The sequence below is a fragment of the Hyperolius riggenbachi genome, chromosome 2 (assembly GCF_040937935.1).
Source record: "Hyperolius riggenbachi isolate aHypRig1 chromosome 2, aHypRig1.pri, whole genome shotgun sequence".
Lineage (NCBI taxonomy): Eukaryota > Metazoa > Chordata > Amphibia > Anura > Hyperoliidae > Hyperolius > Hyperolius riggenbachi.
The window spans coordinates 2168587-2188140 of record NC_090647.1 but is presented as its reverse complement, the minus strand read 5'-3'; the positions used below and the strand labels follow the sequence as shown (position 1 = coordinate 2188140).

At 55.3% G+C, this 19554-nt stretch overlaps 1 protein-coding gene across 1 annotated transcript in view; it reads left to right on the top strand.

Annotated features, from left to right (window-relative positions):
• The first annotated feature begins 2184 nt into the window (after positions 1-2184).
• The window catches only part of LOC137542185 (tyrosinase-like), a 299951-nt gene continuing 282581 nt past the window's right edge, over positions 2185-19554 (top strand). The window contains exon 1 of the mRNA XM_068263912.1: positions 2185-2329. The gene's annotated coding sequence lies outside the window, so the exon portion shown is untranslated. The remainder of the gene's footprint in view (positions 2330-19554) is intronic.

The window sequence follows — 19554 nt, the reverse complement described above, 5'->3', positions numbered from 1 at the left end:
TACATGCCCGCTCTCTACACACGTATGTTATGTGTGTGGTCTCTACATACAGTACAATCACTGCCAGTACATGCCCGCTCTCTACACACGTATGTTATGTGTGTGGTCTCTACATACAGTACAATCACTGCCAGTACATGCCCGCTCTCTGCACACGTATGTTATGTGTGTGGTCTCTACATACAGTACAATCACTGCCAGCACATGCCTGCTCTCTGCACACGTATGTTATGTGTGTGGTCTCTACATACAGTACAATCACTGCCAGTACATGCCCGCTCTCTGCACACGTATGTTATGTGTGTGGCCTCTACATACAGTACAATCACTGCCAGTACATGCCTGCTCTCTACACACGTATGTTATGTGTGTGGTCTCTACATACAGTACAATCACTGCCGGTACATGCCTGCTCTCTGCACACGTATGTTATGTGTGTGGCCTCTACATACAGTACAATCACTGCCAGTACATGCCCGCTCTCTACACACGTATGTTATGTGTGTGGTCTCTACATACAGTACAATCACTGCCAGTACATGCCCGCTCTCTGCACACGTATGTTATGTGTGTGGTCTCTACATACAGTACAATCACTGCCAGTACATGCCCGCTCTCTGCACACGTATGTTATGTGTGTGGTCTCTACATACAGTACAATCACTGCCAGTACATGCCCGCTCTCTGCACACGTATGTTATGTGTGTGGCCTCTACATACAGTACAATCACTGCCAGTACATGCCCGCTCTCTGCACACGTATGTTATGTGTGTGGTCTCTACATACAGTACAATCACTGCCAGTACATGCCCGCTCTCTACACACGTATGTTATGTGTGTAGTCTCTACATACAGTACAATCACTGCCAGTACATGCCTGCTCTCTGCACACGTATGTTATGTGTGTGGCCTCTACATACAGTACAATCACTGCCAGTACATGCCCGCTCTCTACACACGTATGTTATGTGTGTGGCCTCTACATACAGTACAATCACTGCCAGTACATGCCCGCTCTCTGCACACGTATGTTATGTGTGTGGTCTCTACATACAGTACAATCACTGCCAGTACATGCCTGCTCTCTACACACGTATGTTATGTGTGTGGTCTCTACATACAGTACAATCACTGCCAGAACATGCCTGCTCTCTGCACACGTATGTTATGTGTGTGGTCTCTACATACAGTACAATCACTGCCAGTACATGCCTGCTCTCTACACACGTATGTTATGTGTGTGGTCTCTACATACAGTACAATCACTGCCAGAACATGCCTGCTCTCTGCACACGTATGTTATGTGTGTGGTCTCTACATACAGTACAATCACTGCCGGTACATGCCTGCTCTATGCACACGTATGTTATGTGTGTGGTCTCTACATACAGTACAATCACTGCCAGTACATGTCCGCTCTCTGCACACGTATGTTATGTGTGTGGTCTCTACATACAGTACAATCACTGCCAGTACATGCCCGCTCTCTACACACGTATGTTATGTGTGTGGTCTCTACATACAGTACAATCACTGCCAGTACATGTCCGCTCTCTGCACACGTATGTTATGTGTGTGGTCTCTACATACAGTACAATCACTGCCAGAACATGCCTGCTCTCTGCACACGTATGTTATGTGTGTGGTCTCTACATACAGTAAAATCACTGCCAGTACATGCCTGCTCTCTGCACACGTATGTTATGTGTGTGGTCTCTACATACAGTACAATCACTGCCAGTACATGCCCGCTCTCTGCAGACGTATGTTATGTGTGTGGTCTCTACATACAGTACAATCACTGCCAGTACATGCCCGCTCTCTGCACACGTATGTTATGTGTGTGGTCTCTACATACAGTACAATCACTGCCAGTACATGCCTGCTCTCTGCACACGTATGTTATGTGTGTGGCCTCTACATACAGTACAATCACTGCCAGTACATGCCCGCTCTCTGCACACGTATGTTATGTTGGTGGTGGGCTGCTTTCACTTCACTGCTGGGAGATTGTGAGCTCTGATTATATTATATTGCTGTTGTTTGTAAAGTGTGTGTGTTGCTGCTTTGATATCTGGGGCTTGTGCATAGCGATTCATCAGATATCTAACAGCAAGTGCTTGTTTTAAAAGTACAATTTTTTTTTCTCTGTTTGCAGCAGGCTGTCAATCAGCTAGGGGGAGGGATTAGCTGTAACACGAGGTATTTGGACAGCTTCAGGTCTCAGTACTGAGCTTGCTCAGTCTGTGGCTTGCTCACTAAGTGGCTTCGACACAAGTGGCATAGGCGTTAAAAAACAGGCACAAAGAGAGAAGGGAGAGGAAACAGGTAAGGACTAAAAAAAAAAAAAAAAAAAAAAAAGCCTTCAACCAATATTGCGGTTTTTTTGCATTGGTTAGAATGTGCTAACACGTTGTGGTGTAGTCTTTAAGTTTTGAGGACTCCACCCCAGCTTCACTCACTCCCCCTCCCCTCCTCCCCCTCCTCCCCCCCACCCCAACTTTACTCACTCCCCCTCCTCCACCCCTCCCCCTCTTCCACCCCAGCTACACTTACTCCCGAACGTCACTCACTCTCCCGTTTCATCTTTTACCACCATAGTTTACTTTAAATAAATTTTCCCCACACAATAGTCATCATGTTGGACAATGCAGTACAGTGTACATCCTGCAGCATGTATGCATGCCTTGATCAGCGGATTGAGGGTGTTTACTGTTGCCCTGGATGTGTGCGTGTTGCTCGGTTAGAGGCGGAAGTCGCAGAGCTAAATAAGCATCTCGCAACACTGAGACGCATACACAACATGGAGATGAGCTTGGATCTCACGATCCAGACACTTGATGGAACCCTTGAAGATGAGGCGGGTGGAGTAAAGCCGGAGCAAGAAGCAGAGGTAGCCGCTAGTTGGGTCACAGTTAGAAGGGGTAGGGGAAAAAGTGGCAGGGAGGCTAGTCCCGAGTTGTCCCTCACTAATAAGTATGCTTGTTTGCGTAATATTGGTGAGGACGACTCTGGAGTAGCAATGCTGCAGCAGGATGTGCTCCTTAGCAACCAAGGGGCAGACTGCTGTAACGAGAAAGGGAATAGGAGTGCAGCTAAGGCTAGACAGGTACTGGTGGTAGGGGATTCAATTATTAGGCGCACAGACAGGGTAATCTGTCGAAGAAACCGTGAATGCCGTACAGTCTGTTGCCTCCCGGGTGCTCGGGTTCGGCATGTAGCGGAAAGAATTGACAGATTATTGGGTGGGGCTGGGGAAGACCCGGCTGTCATGGTACACATTGGCACCAATGACAAAGTTAGTGGGAGATGGAAGGTCCTCAAAAATGATTTTCAGGTACTTGGAGATAAACTTAAAGCAAGGACCTCCAAGGTGGTGTTCTCTGAAATACTGCCAGTGCCACGTGCTACATCTGAGAGACAGAGGGAGCTTAGGGAGTTAAATAAGTGGCTGAGAAATTGGTGTAGGAAGGAAGGGTTTGGGTTCCTGGAGAACTGGGCAGACTTTGCAGTCGGCTACAGGTTCTACAGCAGGGACGGGCTGCACCTTAATGGGGAGGGTGCAGCTGCATTGGGGGAGAAGATGGCTAAACGGTTGGAGGAGATTTTAAACTAGGATCTGGGGGGAGGCGGGAGGATAAAGTCTCAACATATAGACAAGATAAGGTAAAAAGACAGTGGGAGCCTAACATTATGGGGGGTGGAGAGGGGGGTGGGGACAGTGTAAAGATTAAGGAGGTTGGTAAAAGTTCAAGTAGCCCATTTCAGATAAACAAAATTGGTAAATGTGGTGGTAAAAATATAAAGTGCATGATAACCAATGCTCGGAGCCTTGCAAATAAAATAGATGAACTAGAGTTCATTCTGAATGACAAAGGCTATGACATTGTGGGAATAACCGAGACATGGATGGATGAAAGTCATGACTGGATAGCCAATTTAAAAGGATACAATGTGTTCAGGAGGGATAGAACAGGGAAAAAAGGTGGAGGGGTTTGTCTCTTTGTTAAGAATTCTTTTACAGCTGTCCTCAACGATGAGATGGAGGAAGATTGCGAAGATGTGGAGTCCGTTTGGGTAAATATTCATGGTGGAAATAAAAGTTGCCAATTGCTTATTGGGGTATGCTACAGACCACCTCATATTAATGAAGCTGCAGAACTGCAATTACTACAGCAAATTGAAAAAGCGGCAAGTAAAAATGAGGTCATAGTTATGGGCGACTTCAACTTTCCAGACATTGACTGGGGTATTGAGGCTACCCATTCTGGTAAAAGCAGCAGATTTCTGGCAGCACTACAGGACAATTACTTGACTCAAATGGTAACGGAACCAACTAGGGGGAATGCGTTACTGGATCTGATCATTTCGAATAGACCAGATAATGTATCAAATGTGCAGGTTCAAGAACATTTGGGAAATAGTGATCACAACATGATAACGTTTGATCTGGTGACTGATAGGCCACGGGGCAGCGGGACCACTAAAACTATGAATTTTAGAAAAGCAAAGTTCAATCAAATCAGGCAGGCACTAAGTTTGGTGAACTGGGATAATATACTACAAGGGGAGGACACTGAAGGGAAATGGCAAGCTTTTAAACGTATTCTCAATCAATATTGTAGTATGTATATCCCATATGGAAACAAAATGTCTAGGAATAAAAAAAGGCCTCTATGGATGAATAGAAAGGTTAAAGATAAAATGAAGAGGAAAAAGAATGCCTATAAGGTCCTAAAACAGGAGGGGACCGAGGCTGCACTAAGCAATTATAAGGAGTGCAATAAAAATTGTAAAAAAGAAATTAGGCTGGCAAAGATCGAAGCTGAAAATCAAATCGCTAGGGATATCAAATCTAACCCAAAAAAGTTTTACAAGTACATCAACTCTAAAAAAAGAAAGGTTGACTGTATAGGACTCCTAAAGGATGAGGGTGGGAACTCAATGGTGGATGACCAAGGTAAGGCAGAGTTATTAAATGCGTTCTTTGCTTCTGTCTTTACAAAGGAAACAGCACTGTTGCAAATTACAGAGGCGGAAGAGTCTCAATCTTCTAACTGTAATATTAAATACTTAACGCAGGAAGAAGTAAAGGCAAGACTAAATAAATTAAAAATAGACAAGGCACCTGGCCCGGATGGCATGCATCCTCGGGTCCTAAGGGAATTAAGTTCAGTTATAGATAAACCCCTTTATCTAATCTTTTGTGACTCTCTTGCAACTGGCAGAGTCCCAGTGGATTGGCGTACAGCCCACGTTTTCCCATTATTTAAGAAGGGCAAAAAATCTGATCCAGGAAATTATAGACCTGTAAGCTTAACATCAGTTGTATGCAAACTATTTGAGGGGTTACTAAGAGATACTATACATGACTTCATAGTAGAAAATAATCTTATTTCTCAGCATCAACATGGGTTTACTAAAGACAGGTCCTGTTTGACTAACATGCTCAGCTTTTATGAGGTAGTGAATGCTAATATGGATATTGGGAATGCTGTAGATGTGATATACTTAGACTTTGCTAAGGCATTCGACACTGTTCCCCACAAAAGTCTGGTGCAAAAGATGAGGATGCAAGGACTGGGGAAGAGTCTGTGTGCTTGGATAGGGAACTGGCTAATGGACAGAAAACAAAGAGTTGTGGTCAATGGATCATACTCAAAATGGGAGACTGTTAGCAGTGGGGTCCCACAGGGGTCTGTACTGGGTCCAGTGCTCTTCAATTTATTTATTAATGACCTAGTGGATACAGTAGTGAGCAATGTTGCTATTTTTGCAGATGATACAAAATTGTGCAGAATCATCAACTCTAAGGAAGATAGTGTTATATTGCAACAGGATCTGGATAGGATGGCTATATGGGCACATACATGGCAGATGAAATTCAATGTTGACAAATGTAAAGTCATGCATTTTGGTCGTACCAATGGTCTAACACCATACAAAATAAATGGGATACAGTTGGGGACATCAAACTTGGAGAAGGACTTAGGAGTACTCATCGACAACAAGTTAAATAATCGTACTCAATGCCAAGCCGCTGCAGCTAAAGCTAACAAAATTTTGGGATGCATTAAAAGGGAAATAAAAACTCGAGATGCTAGCATAATATTGCCCCTGTTTAACTCTCTAGTAAGGCCACATCTGGAATATGGAATTCAGTTCTGGGCACCACATTACAAAAAAGATATTGCAGTTTTAGAGCAGGTGCAGAGACGAGCAACAAAATTGATACGTGGGATGGAAGGTCTCACTTACCAAGAAAGGTTAGATAAACTGGGTTTATTTAGTCTAGAGAAAAGACGCCTTAGAGGAGATCTAATTAACATGTATAAATACATCAGAGGACAATATAATAGCTTGGCGGATGAGCTTTTTGTCCCTAGGCCTTCTCAAAGGACTAGAGGACATGATCTGCGCATGGAGGAAAAACGTTTTAGCCATTTATTTAGGAAAGGGTTCTTTACAGTAAGAGTGATTAAGATGTGGAATGCATTGCCACAGGAAGTCGTTATGGCAAACTCTATACCTGCATTTAAAGGGGGCTTAGATGCTTTCCTTGCGTTGAATGACATCCATGGCTACAATTACTAGGTAATGCCAATGATGTTAATCCAGGGATTTTATGATCAACAGGGATATGTGAGGGAGCAGGCTGGAGTTGTACTTTGTACTGGTTGAACTCGATGGACGTATGTCTTTTTTCAACCAAAGTAACTATGTAACTATGTAACTATGTAACTATGTAACTATGTGTGTGGTCTCTACATACAGTACAATCACTGCCAGTACATGCCTGCTCTCTGCACACGTATGTTATGTGTGTGGTCTCTACATACAGTACAATCACTGCCAGTACATGCCTGCTCTCTGCACACGTATGTTATGTGTGTGGTCTCTACATACAGTACAATCACTGCCAGTACATGCCCGCTCTCTGCACACGTATGTTATGTGTGTGGTCTCTACATACAGTACAATCACTGCCAGTACATGCCTGCTCTCTGCACACGTATGTTATGTGTGTGGTCTCTACATACAGTACAATCACTGCCAGTACATGCCTGCTCTCTACACACGTATGTTATGTGTGTGGTCTCTAAATACAGTACAATCACTGCCAGTACATGCCTGCTCTCTACACACGTATGTTATGTGTGTGGTCTCTACATACAGTACAATCACTGCCAGTACATGCCTGCTCTCTGCACACGTATGTTATGTGTGTGGTCTCTACATACAGTACAATCACTGCCAGTACATGCCTGCTCTCTACACACGTATGTTATGTGTGTGGTCTCTACATACAGTACAATCACTGCCAGTACATGCCCGCTCTCTGCACACGTATGTTATGTGTGTGGTCTCTACATACAGTACAATCACTGCCAGTACATGCCTGCTCTCTGCACACGTATGTTATGTGTGTGGTCTCTACATACAGTACAATCACTGCCAGTACATGCCTGCTCTCTACACACGTATGTTATGTGTGTGGTCTCTAAATACAGTACAATCACTGCCAGTACATGCCTGCTCTCTACACACGTATGTTATGTGTGTGGTCTCTACATACAGTACAATCACTGCCAGTACATGCCCGCTCTCTGCACACGTATGTTATGTGTGTGGCCTCTACATACAGTACAATCACTGCCAGTACATGCCCGCTCTCTGCACACGTATGTTATGTGTGTGGTCTCTACATACAGTACAATCACTGCCAGTACATGCCCGCTCTCTGCACACGTATGTTATGTGTGTGGCCTCTACATACAGTACAATCACTGCCAGTACATGCCCGCTCTCTGCACACGTATGTTATGTGTGTGGTCTCTACATACAGTACAATCACTGCCAGTACATGCCCGCTCTCTGCACACGTATGTTATGTGTGTGGCCTCTACATACAGTACAATCACTGCCAGTACATGCCCGCTCTCTGCACATGTATGTTATGTGTGTGGCCTCTACATACAGTACAATCACTGCCAGTACATGCCTGCTCTCTGCACACGTATGTTATGTGTGTGGTCTCTAAATACAGTACAATCACTGCCAGTACATGCCTGCTCTCTGCACATGTATGTTATGTGTGTGGCCTCTACATACAGTACAATCACTGCCAGTACATGCCCGCTCTCTGCACACGTATGTTATGTGTGTGGTCTCTACATACAGTACAATCACTGCCAGTACATGCCCGCTCTCTGCAGACGTATTTTATTAGCAGCAGGGAAGAGTTGCTGCACTGAAATGAATAACAGGAGCTGCCAGGTGCTAATTAGAGTTGGCAGTGCCAGGTGTTGTCAGAGTACACAGTAAGCTGCCACTCGTCACCAGAGGCGGACAGCTTCCTTCTAGAGAGGAGGGAATGAGGAACTGCTGGGCAGGTGGACATCCCCTCCACACGGATCTTCCTGGCATGAGTGATGTACACAGAGGAAGGCTCTGATGCCAGGCTTCTGTCACCACTCATCCTGCGTGTTGGTAGCTGAGATTATTGCTGTACAAAGTGTGATATCCTGCATGCAATGTCACAGCTCTGCTGGATGCCCATGCTGGGGATCATCATGTGACCACTAATGGTCAGCTGGACTTCCAACTCTCCTCTCCGATGTCCCACATTTGACCCCAAACCTTCTAATCCTCACTAGGCCATAAGAGAGACTCCAGCCTGGGACCATATGAAACACCTGCTCCTCACTCCTCATCCAAGCTTCCTGCATGGCCTCACATCCTCCTCACTCCTCACCAGGGCCTCCTGCATGGCCTTACATCCTCCTCACTCCTCACCAGGGCCTCCTGCATGACCTCACACCCTCCTCACTCCTCACCAGAGCCTCCTGCCTGGCCTCACACCCTCCTCTCTCCTCACCAGAGCCTCCTGCATTGCCTCACACCCTCCTCACTCCTCACCAGAGCCTCCCGCATGGCCTCACACCCTCCTCACTCCTCACCAGAGCCTCCCGCATGGCCTCACACCCTCCTCACTCCTCACCAGAGCCTCCTGCCTGGCCTCACACCCTCCTCACTCCTCACCAGAGCCTCCCGCATGGCCTCACACCCTCCTCACTCCTCAACAGAGCCTCCTGCCTGGCCTCACACCCTCCTCTCTCCTCACCAGAGCCTCCTGCATTGCCTCACACCCTCCTCACTCCTCACCAGAGCATCCGGCATGGCCTCACACCCTCCTCACTCCTCACCAGAGCCTCCCGCATAGCCTCACACCCTCCTCACTCCTCACCAGAGCCCCCTGCATGGCCTCACACCCTCCTCACCAGAGCCTCCTGCATGGCTTCACACCCTCCTCACTCCTCACCAGAGCCTCCTGCATGGCCTCACACCCTCCTCACTCCTCACCAGAGCCCCCTGCATGGCCTCACACCCTCCTCACTCCTCACCAGAGCCTCCTGCATGGCCTCACACCCTCCTCACTCCTCACCAGATCCTCCAGTGTGGCCTCACACCCTCCTCACTCCTCACCAGAGCCTCCTGCCTGGCCTCACACCCTCCTCACTCCTCACCAGAGCCTCCTGCATGGCCTCACACCCTCCTCACTCCTCACCAGGGCCTCCTGCCTGGCCTCACACCCTCCTCTCTCCTCACCAGAGCCTCCTGCATTGCCTCACACCCTCCTCACTCCTCACCAGAGCCTCCCGCATGGCCTCACACCCTCCTCACTCCTCACCAGAGCCTCCTGCCTGGCCTCACACCCTCCTCACTCCTCACCAGAGCCTCCTGCCTGGCCTCACACCCTCCTCTCTCCTCACCAGAGCCTCCCGCATGGCCTCACACCCTCCTCACTCCTCACCAGAGCCTCCCGCATGGCCTCACACCCTCCTCACTCCTCAACAGAGCCTCCTGCCTGGCCTCACACCCTCCTCTCTCCTCACCAGAGCCTTCTGCATTGCCTCACACCCTCCTCACTCCTCACCAGAGCGTCCGGCATGGCCTCACACCCTCCTCACTCCTCACCAGAGCCTCCCGCATAGCCTCACACCCTCCTCACTCCTCACCAGAGCCCCCTGCATGGCCTCACACCCTCCTCACCAGAGCCTCCTGCATGGCTTCACACCCTCCTCACTCCTCACCAGAGCCTCCTGCATGGCCTCACACCCTCCTCACTCCTCACCAGAGCCCCCTGCATGGCCTCACACCCTCCTCACTCCTCACCAGAGCCTCCTGCATGGCCTCACACCCTCCTCACTCCTCACCAGATCCTCCAGTGTGGCCTCACACCCTCCTCACTCCTCACCAGAGCCTCCTGCCTGGCCTCACACCCTCCTCACTCCTCACCAGAGCCTCCTGCATGGCCTCACACCCTCCTCACTCCTCACCAGGGCCTCCTGCCTGGCCTCACACCCTCCTCACCAGAGCCTCCTGCATGGCCTCACACCCTCCTCACTCCTCACCAGAGCCTCCTGCCTGGCCTCACACCCTCCTCACTCCTCACCAGAGCCTCCTGTGTGGCCTCACACCCTCCTCACTCCTCGCCAGAGCCTCCTGCATGGCCTTACACTCTCCTCACTCCTCACCAGAGCTTCCTGCCTGGCCTCACACCCTCCTCACTCCTCACCAGAGCCCCCTGCATGGCCTCACACCCTCCTCACTCCTCACCAGAGCCTCCTGCATGGACTCACACCCTCCTCTCTCCTCACCAGAGCCTCCTGCATTGCCTCACACCCTCCTCACTCCTCACCAGAGCCTCCTGCCTGGCCTCACACCCTCCTCACTCCTCACCAGGCCTCCTGCATGGCCTCACACCCTCCTCACTCCTCACCAGGCCTCCTGCATGGCCTCACACCCTCCTCACTCCTCACAAGAGCCTCCTGCCTGGCCTCACACCCTCCTCACTCCTCACCAGAGCTTCCTGCATGGCCTCACACCCTCCTCACTCCTCACCAGAGCCGCCTGCATGGCCTCACACCCTCCTCACTCCTCACCAGAGCCTCCTGCATGGCCTCACACCCTCTTCTCTCCTCACCAGAGCCTCATGCATGGCCTCACACCCTCCTCACTCCTCACCAGAGCCTCCCGCATGGCCTCACACCCTCCTCACTCCTCACCAGAGCCTCCTGCCTGGCCTCACACCCTCCTCACTCCTCACCAGAGCCCCCTGCATGACCTCACACCCTCCTCACTCTTCACCAGAGCCTCCCGCATGACCTCACACCCTCCTCACTCCTCACCAGAGCCTCCTGCCTGGCCTCACACCCTCCTCACTCCTCACCAGAGCCTCCTGCGTGGCCTCACACTCTCCTCACTCCTCACCAGAGCCGCCTGCATGGCCTCACTCCCTCCTCACTCCTCACCAGAGCCTCCTGTGTGGCCTCACACCCTCCTCACCAGAGCCTCCTGTGTGGCCTCACACCCTCCTCACTCCTCACCAGAGCCTCCTGCATGGCCTCACACCCTCCTCACTCCTCACCAGAGCTTCCTGCCTGGCCTCACACCCTCCTCACTCCTCACCAGAGCCTCCTGTGTGGCCTCACACCCTCCTCACTCCTCACCAGAGCCTCCTGCATGGCCTCACACCCTCCTCACTCCTCACCAGAGCCTCCTGCCTGGCCTCACACCCTCCTCACTCCTCACCAGAGCCTCCCACATGGCCTCACACCCTCCTCACTCCTCACCGGAGCCCCCTTCTTGGCCTCACACCCTCCTCACTCCTCACCAGAGCCTCCTGCCTGGCCTCACACCCTCCTCACTCCTCACCAGAGCCTCCTGTGTGGCCTCACACCCTCCTCACTCCTCACCAGAGCCGCCTGTGTGGACTCACACCCTCCTCACTCCTCACCAGATCCTCCTGCCAGACCTTACACCCTCCTCACTCCTCACCAGAGCCTCTTGCCTGGCCGCACATCCTCCTCACTCCTCACCAGGGCCTCCTGCATGGCCTCACATCCTCCTCACTCCTCACCAGAGCCTCCTGCATGGCCTCACACCCTCCTCACCAGAGCCTCCTGCCTCGCCGCACATCCTCCTCACTCCTCACCAGATCCTCCTGCCTGGCCTCACACCCTCCTCACTCCTCACCAGAGCCTCCCGCATGGCCTCACCCTCCTCACTCCTCAACAGGCCTCCTGCATGGCCTCACTCCCTCCTCACTCCTCACCAGAGCCTCCTGTGTGGCCTCACATCCTCCTCTCTCCTCACCAGAGCCTCCTGCATGGCCTCACACCCTCCTCACTCCTCACCAGGCCTCCTGCCTGGCCTCACACCCTCCTCACTCCTCACCAGAGCCTCCTGCCTGGCCTCACACCCTCCTCACTCCTCACCAGAGCCTCCTTCCTGGCCTCACACCCTCCTCACTCCTCACCAGAGCCTCCTGCATGGCCTCACACCCTCCTCACTCCTCACCAGGCCTCCTGCCTGGCCTCACACCCTCCTCACTCCTCACCAGAGCCTCCTGCATGGTCTCACACCCTCCTCACTCCTCACCAGAGCCTCCTGCATTGCCTCACACCCTCCTCACTCCTCACCAGAGCATCCTGCCTGGCCTCACACCCTCCTCACTCCTCACCAGAGCCTCCTGCCTGGCCTCACACCCTCCTCACTCCTCACCAGAGCCCCCTGCATGGCCTCACACCCTCCTCACTCCTCACCAGAGCATCCTGCATGGCCTCACACCCTCCTCACTCCTCACCAGAGCCTCCTGCATGGCCTCACACCCTCCTCACTCCTCACCAGAGCCCCCTGCATGACCTTACATCCTCCTCACTCCTCACCAGAGCCTCCTGCGTGGCCTCACACCCTCCTCACTCCTCACCAGAGCCTCCTGCATGGCCTCACCCCCTCCTCACTCCTCACCAGAGCCTCCTGCATGGCTTCACACCCTCCTCAATCCTCACCAGAGCCTCCTGCATGGCCTCACACCCTCCTCACTCCTCACCAGAGCCTCCTGTGTGGCCTCACACCCTCCTCACTCCTCACCAGAGCCTCATGCATGGCCTCACACCCTCCTCACTCCTCACCAGAGCCTCCTGCATGGCCTCACACCCTCCTCACTCCTCACCAGAGCCTCCTGCATGGCGTCACACCCTCCTCACTCCTCACTAGGCCTCCTGCCTGGCCTCACACCCTCCTCACCAGAGCCTCCTGCCTGGCCTCACACCCTCCTCACTCCTCACCAGAGCCTCCTGCCTGGCCTCACACCCTCCTCACTCCTCACCAGAGCCCCCTGCATGGCCTCACACCCTCCTCACTCCTCACCAGAGCATCCTGCATGGCCTCACACCCTTCTCACTCCTCACCAGAGCCTCCTGCATGGCCTCACACCCTCCTCACTCCTCACCAGAGCCTCCTGTGTGGCCTCACACCCTCCTCACTCCTCACCAGAGCCTCATGCATGGCCTCACACCCTCCTCACTCCTCACCAGAGCCTCCTGCATGGCCTCACACCCTCCTCACTCCTCACCAGAGCCTCCTGCATGGCCTCACACCCTCCTCACTCCTCACCAGAGCTGCCTGCATGGCCTCACACCCTCTTCTCTCCTCACCAGAGCCTCATGCATGGCCTCACACCCTCCTCACTCCTCACCAGAGCCTCCCGCATGGCCTCACACCCTCCTCACTCCTCACCAGACCCCCTGCATGGCCTCACACCCTCCTCACTCCTCACCAGAGCCTCCTGCCTGGCCTCACACCCTCCTCACTCCTCACCAGAGCCTCCTGCCTGGCCTCACACCCTCCTCACTCCTCACCAGAGCCTCCTGCCTGGCCTCACACACTCCTCACTCCTCACCAGAGCCTCCTGCCTGGCCTCACACCCTCCTCACCAGAGCCCCCTGCATGGCCTCACACCCTCCTCACTCCTCACCAGAGCATCCTGCATGGCCTCACACCCTCCTCACTCCTCACCAGAGCCTCCTGCATGGCCTCACACCCTCCTCACTCCTCACCAGAGCCCCCTGCATGACCTTACATCCTCCTCACTCCTCACCAGAGCCTCCTGCATGGCCTCACACCCTCCTCAATCCTCACCAGAGCCTCCTGCATGGCCTCACACCCTCCTCACTCCTCACCAGAGCCTCCTGTGTGGCCTCACACCCTCCTCACTCCTCACCAGAGCCTCATGCATGGCCTCACACCCTCCTCACTCCTCACCAGAGCCTCCTGCATGGCCTCACACCCTCCTCACTCCTCACCAGAGCCTCCTGCATGGCCTCACACCCTCCTCACTCCTCACCAGGCCTCCTGCCTGGCCTTACACCCTCCTCACCAGAGCCTCCTGCCTGGCCTCACACCCTCCTCACTCCTCACCAGAGCCTCCTGCCTGGCCTCACACCCTCCTCACTCCTCACCAGAGCCCCCTGCATGGCCTCACACCCTCCTCACTCCTCACCAGAGCATCCTGCATGGCCTCACACCCTCCTCACTCCTCACCAGAGCCTCCTGCATGGCCTCACACCCTCCTCACTCCTCACCAGAGCCTCCTGTGTGGCCTCACACCCTCCTCACTCCTCACCAGAGCCTCATGCATGGCCTCACACCCTCCTCACTCCTCACCAGAGCCTCCTGCATGGCCTCACACCCTCCTCACTCCTCACCAGAGCCTCCTGCATGGCCTCACACCCTCCTCACTCCTCACCAGAGCTGCCTGCATGACCTCACACCCTCCTCACTCCTCACCAGAGCCTCCCGCATGGCCTCACACCCTCCTCACTCCTCACCAGACCCCCTGCATGGCCTCACACCCTCCTCACTCCTCACCAGAGCCTCCTGCCTGGCCTCACACCCTCCTCACTCCTCAACAGAGCCTCCTGCATGGCCTTACATCCTCCTCACCAGAGCCTCCTGCCTGGCCTCACACCCTCCTCACTCCTCAACAGAGCCTCCTGCATGGCCTCACACCCTCCTCACTCCTCACCAGAGCCGCCAGCATTGCCTCATAACCTCCTCACTCCTCACCAGAGCCTCCTGCATGGCCTTACATCCTCCTCACTCCTCACCAGAGCCTCCTACATGGCCTTACATCCTCCTCACTCCTCACCAGAGCTTCCTGCCTGGCCTCACACCCTCCTCACTCCTCACCAGAGCCTCCTGCATTGCCTTACATCCTCCTCACTCCTCACCAGAGCCTCCTGCCTGGCCTCACACCCTCCTCACTCCTCACCAGAGCCTCCTGCATGGCCTTACATCCTCCTCACTCCTCACCAGATCCTCCTGTGTGGCCTCACACCCTCCTCACTCCTCACCAGAGCCTCCTGCATGGCCTCACACCCTCCTCACTCCTCACCAGAGCCTCCTGCATGGCCTCACACCCTCCTCACTCCTCACCAGAGCCGCCCGCATGGCCTCACACCCTCCTCACTCCTCACCAGAGCCTCCTGCATGGCCTTACATCCTCCTCACTCCTCACCAGATCCTCCTGCCTGGCCTCACACCCTCCTCACTCCTCACCAGTGCCTCCCGCATGGCCTCACACCCTCCTCACTCCTCAACAGAGCCGCCAGCATGGCCTCACACCCTCCTCACTCCTCACCAGAGCCTCCTGCGTGGCCTCACACCCTCCTCACTCCTCACCAGAGCCTCCTGCATGGCCTCACACCCTCCTCACTCCTCACCAGAGCATCCTGCCTGGCCTCACATCCTCCTCACTCCTCACCAGAGCCCCCTGCATAGCCTCACATCCTCCTCATTCCTCACCAGGGCCTCCTGCATTACCTCACCCCCTCCTCACTCCTCACCAGAGCATCCTGCCTGGCCTCACATCCTCCTCACTCCTCACCAGAGCCCCCTGCATGGCCTCACACCCTCCTCACTCCTCACCAGAGCCCTCTGCATGGCCTCACACCCTCCACACTCCTCACCAGAGCATCCGGCATGGCCTCACACCCTCCTCACTCCTCACCAGAGCATCCTGCCTGGCCTCACATCCTCCTCACTCCTCACCAGAGCCTCCTGCATGGCCTCACACCCTCCTCACTCCTCACCAGAGCCCCCTGCATGGCCTCACACCCTCCTCACTCCTCACCAGGGCCTCCTGCCTGGCCGCACATCCTCCTCACTCCTCACCAGAGCTTCCTGCCTGGCCTCACACCCTCCTCACTCCTCACCAGAGCATCCTGCATGGCCTCACACCCTCCTCACTCCTCACCAGAGCCTCCCGCATGGCCTCACACCCTCCTCACTCCTCACCAGAGCCCCCTGCATGGCCTCACACCCTCCTCACTCCTCACCAGAGCCTCCTGCCTGGCCTCACACCCTCCTCACATCTAACCAGAGCCTCCTGCATGGCCTCACACCCTCCTCACTCCTCACCAGGGCCTCCTGCATGGCCGCACATCCTCCTCACTCCTCACCAGAGCTGCCTGCATGGCCTCACACCCTCCTCACTCCTCACCAGAGCCGCCTGTGTGGACTCACACCCTCCTCACTCCTCACCAGAGCTGCCTGCATGGCCTCACACCCTCCTCACTCCTCACCAGAGCCGCCTGTGTGGACTCACACCCTCCTCACATCTCACCAGAGCCTCCTGCATGGCCTCACACCCTCCTCACTCCTCACCAGAGCCCCGTGCATGGCCTCACACCCTCCTCACTCCTCACCAGAGCCTCCCGCATGGCCTCACACCCTCCTCACTCCTCACCAGAGCCTCATGCCTGGCCTCACACCCTCCTCACTCCTCACCAGAGCTGCCTGCATGGCCTCACACCCTCCTCACTCCTCACCAGAGCCGCCTGTGTGGACTCACACCCTCCTCACTCCTCACCAGATCCTCCTGCGAGGGACTCACACCCTCCTCACTCCTCCCCAGAGCCTCCTGCCTGGCCTCACACCCTCCTCACTCCTCACCAGAGCCTCCTGCCTGGCCTCACACCCTCCTCACTCCTCACCAGACCCCCCTGCATGGCCTCACACCCTCCTCACTCCTCACCAGTGCCTCCCGCCTGGCCTCACACCCTCCTCACTCCTCACCAGAGCCTCCTGCACGGCCTCACACCCTCCTCACTCCTCACCAGAGCCTCCTGCCTGGCCTCACATCCTCCTCACTCCTCACCAGAGCCCCCTGCCTGGCCTCACACCCTCCTCACTCCTCACCAGAGCCTCCTGCATGGCCTCACACCCTCCTCACTCCTCACCAGAGCCGCCTGCATGGCCTCACACCCTCCTCACTCCTCACCAGAGCCTCCTGCATGGCCTCACACCCTCCTCACTCCTCACCAGAGCCGCCTGTGTGGCCTCACACCCTCCTCACCAGAGCCTCCTGCCTGGCCTCACACCCTCCTCACTCCTCACCAGATCCTCCTGTGTGGCCTCACACCCTCCTCACTCCTCACCAGAGCCTCATGCATGGCCTCACACCCTCCTCACTCCTCACCAGAGCCTCCCGCATGGCCTCACACCCTCCTCACTCCTCACCAGAGCCTCCTTCATGGACTTACACCCTCCTCACTCCTCCCCAGAGCGTCCTGCATTGCCTCACACCCTCCTCACTCCTCACCAGAGCCCCCTGCATGGCCTCACACCCTCCTCACTCCTCACCAGATCCTCCTGCCTGGCCTCACACCCTCCTCACTCCTCACCAAAGCCTCCTGCCTGGCATCACACCCTCCTCACTCCTCACAAGAGCCTCCTGCATGGCCTCACACCCTCCTCACTCCTCACCAGAGCCGCCAGCATTGCCTCACCACCTCCTCACTCCTTACCAGAGCCTCCTGCATGGCCTCACACCCTCCTCACTCCTCACCAGAGCCTCCTGCCTGGCCTCACACCCTCCTCACTCCTCACCAGAGCCGCCTGCCTGGCCTCACACCCTCCTCACCAGAGCCGCCTGCATGGCCTCACACCCTCCTCACTCCTCAGCAGAGCCTCCTGCCTGGCCTCACACCCTCCTCACTCCTCACCAGAGCCGCCTGTGTGGCCTCACACCCTCCTCACTCCTCACCAGTGCCTCCTGCATGGCCTCACACCCTCCTCACTCCTCACCAGAGCCTCCTGCCTGGCCGCACACCCTTCTCACTCCTCACCAGAGCCTCCTTCATGGCCTCACACCCTCCTCACTCCTCACCAGAGCCCCCTGCATGGCCTCACACCCTCCTCACTCCTCACCAGACCCCCTGCCTGGCCTCACACCCTCCTCACTCCTCACCAGAGCCTCCTGCATGGCCTCACACCCTCCTCACTCCTCACCAGAGCCTCCTGCATGGCCTCACACCCTTCTCACTCCTCACCAGAGCCGCCTGCATGGCCTCACATCCTCCTCACTCCTCACCAGAGCCTCCTGCCTGGCCTCACACCCTCCTCACTCCTCACCAGAGCCTCCTGCCTGGCCTCACACCCTCCTCACTCCTCACCAGACCCCCTGCATGGCCTCACACCCTCCTCACTCCTCACCAGAGCCTCCTGCCTGGCCTCACACCCTCCTCACTCCTCAACAGAGCCGCCCGCATGGCCTCACACCCTCCTCACCAGAGCCTCCTGCATGGCCTCACACCCTCCTCACCAGAGCGTCCTGCATGGCCTCACACCCTCCTCACTCCTCACCAGAGCCTCCTGCCTGGCCTCACCCCCTCCTCACTCCTCACCAGAGCCTCCTGCCTGGCCTCACACCCTCCTCACTCCTCACCAGATCCTCCTGTGTGGCCTCACACCCTCCTCACTCCTCACCAGAGCCAACCCGCATGGCCTCACACCCTCCTCACTCCTCACCAGAGCCTCCTGCATGGCCTCACACCCTCCTCACTCCTCACCAGAGCCTCCTGCATGGCCTCACACCCTCCTCACCAGAGCGTCCTGCCTGGCCTCACACCCTCCTCACTCCTCACCAGATCCTCCTGTGTGGCCTCACACCCTCCTCACTCCTCACCAGAGCCAACCCGCATGGCCTCACACCCTCCTCACTCCTCACCAGAGCCTCCTGCCTGGCCTCACACCCTCCTCACTCCTCACCAGAGCCGCCTGCCTGGCCTCACACCCTCCTCACCAGAGCCGCCTGCATGGCCTCACACCCTCCTCACTCCTCACCAGAGCCTCCTGCCTGGCCTCACACCCTCCTCACTCCTCACCAGAGCCGCCTGTGTGGCCTCACACCCTCCTCACTCCTCACCAGTGCCTCCTGCATGGCCTCACACCCTCCTCACTCCTCACCAGAGCCTCCTGCCTGGCCGCACACCCTTCTCACTCCTCACCAGATCCTCCTTCATGGCCTCACACCCTCCTCACTCCTCACCAGAGCCCCCTGCATGGCCTCACACCCTCCTCACTCCTCACCAGACCCCCTGCCTGGCCTCACACCCTCCTCACTCCTCACCAGAGCCTCCTGCATGGCCTCACACCCTCCTCACTCCTCACCAGAGCCTCCTGCATGGCCTCACACCCTTCTCACTCCTCACCAGAGCCGCCTGCATGGCCTCACATCCTCCTCACTCCTCACCAGAGCCTCCTGCCTGGCCTCACACCCTCCTCACTCCTCACCAGAGCCTCCTGCCTGGCCTCACACCCTCCTCACTCCTCACCAGACCCCCTGCATGGCCTCACACCCTCCTCACTCCTCACCAGAGCCTCCTGCCTGGCCTCACACCCTCCTCACTCCTCAACAGAGCCGC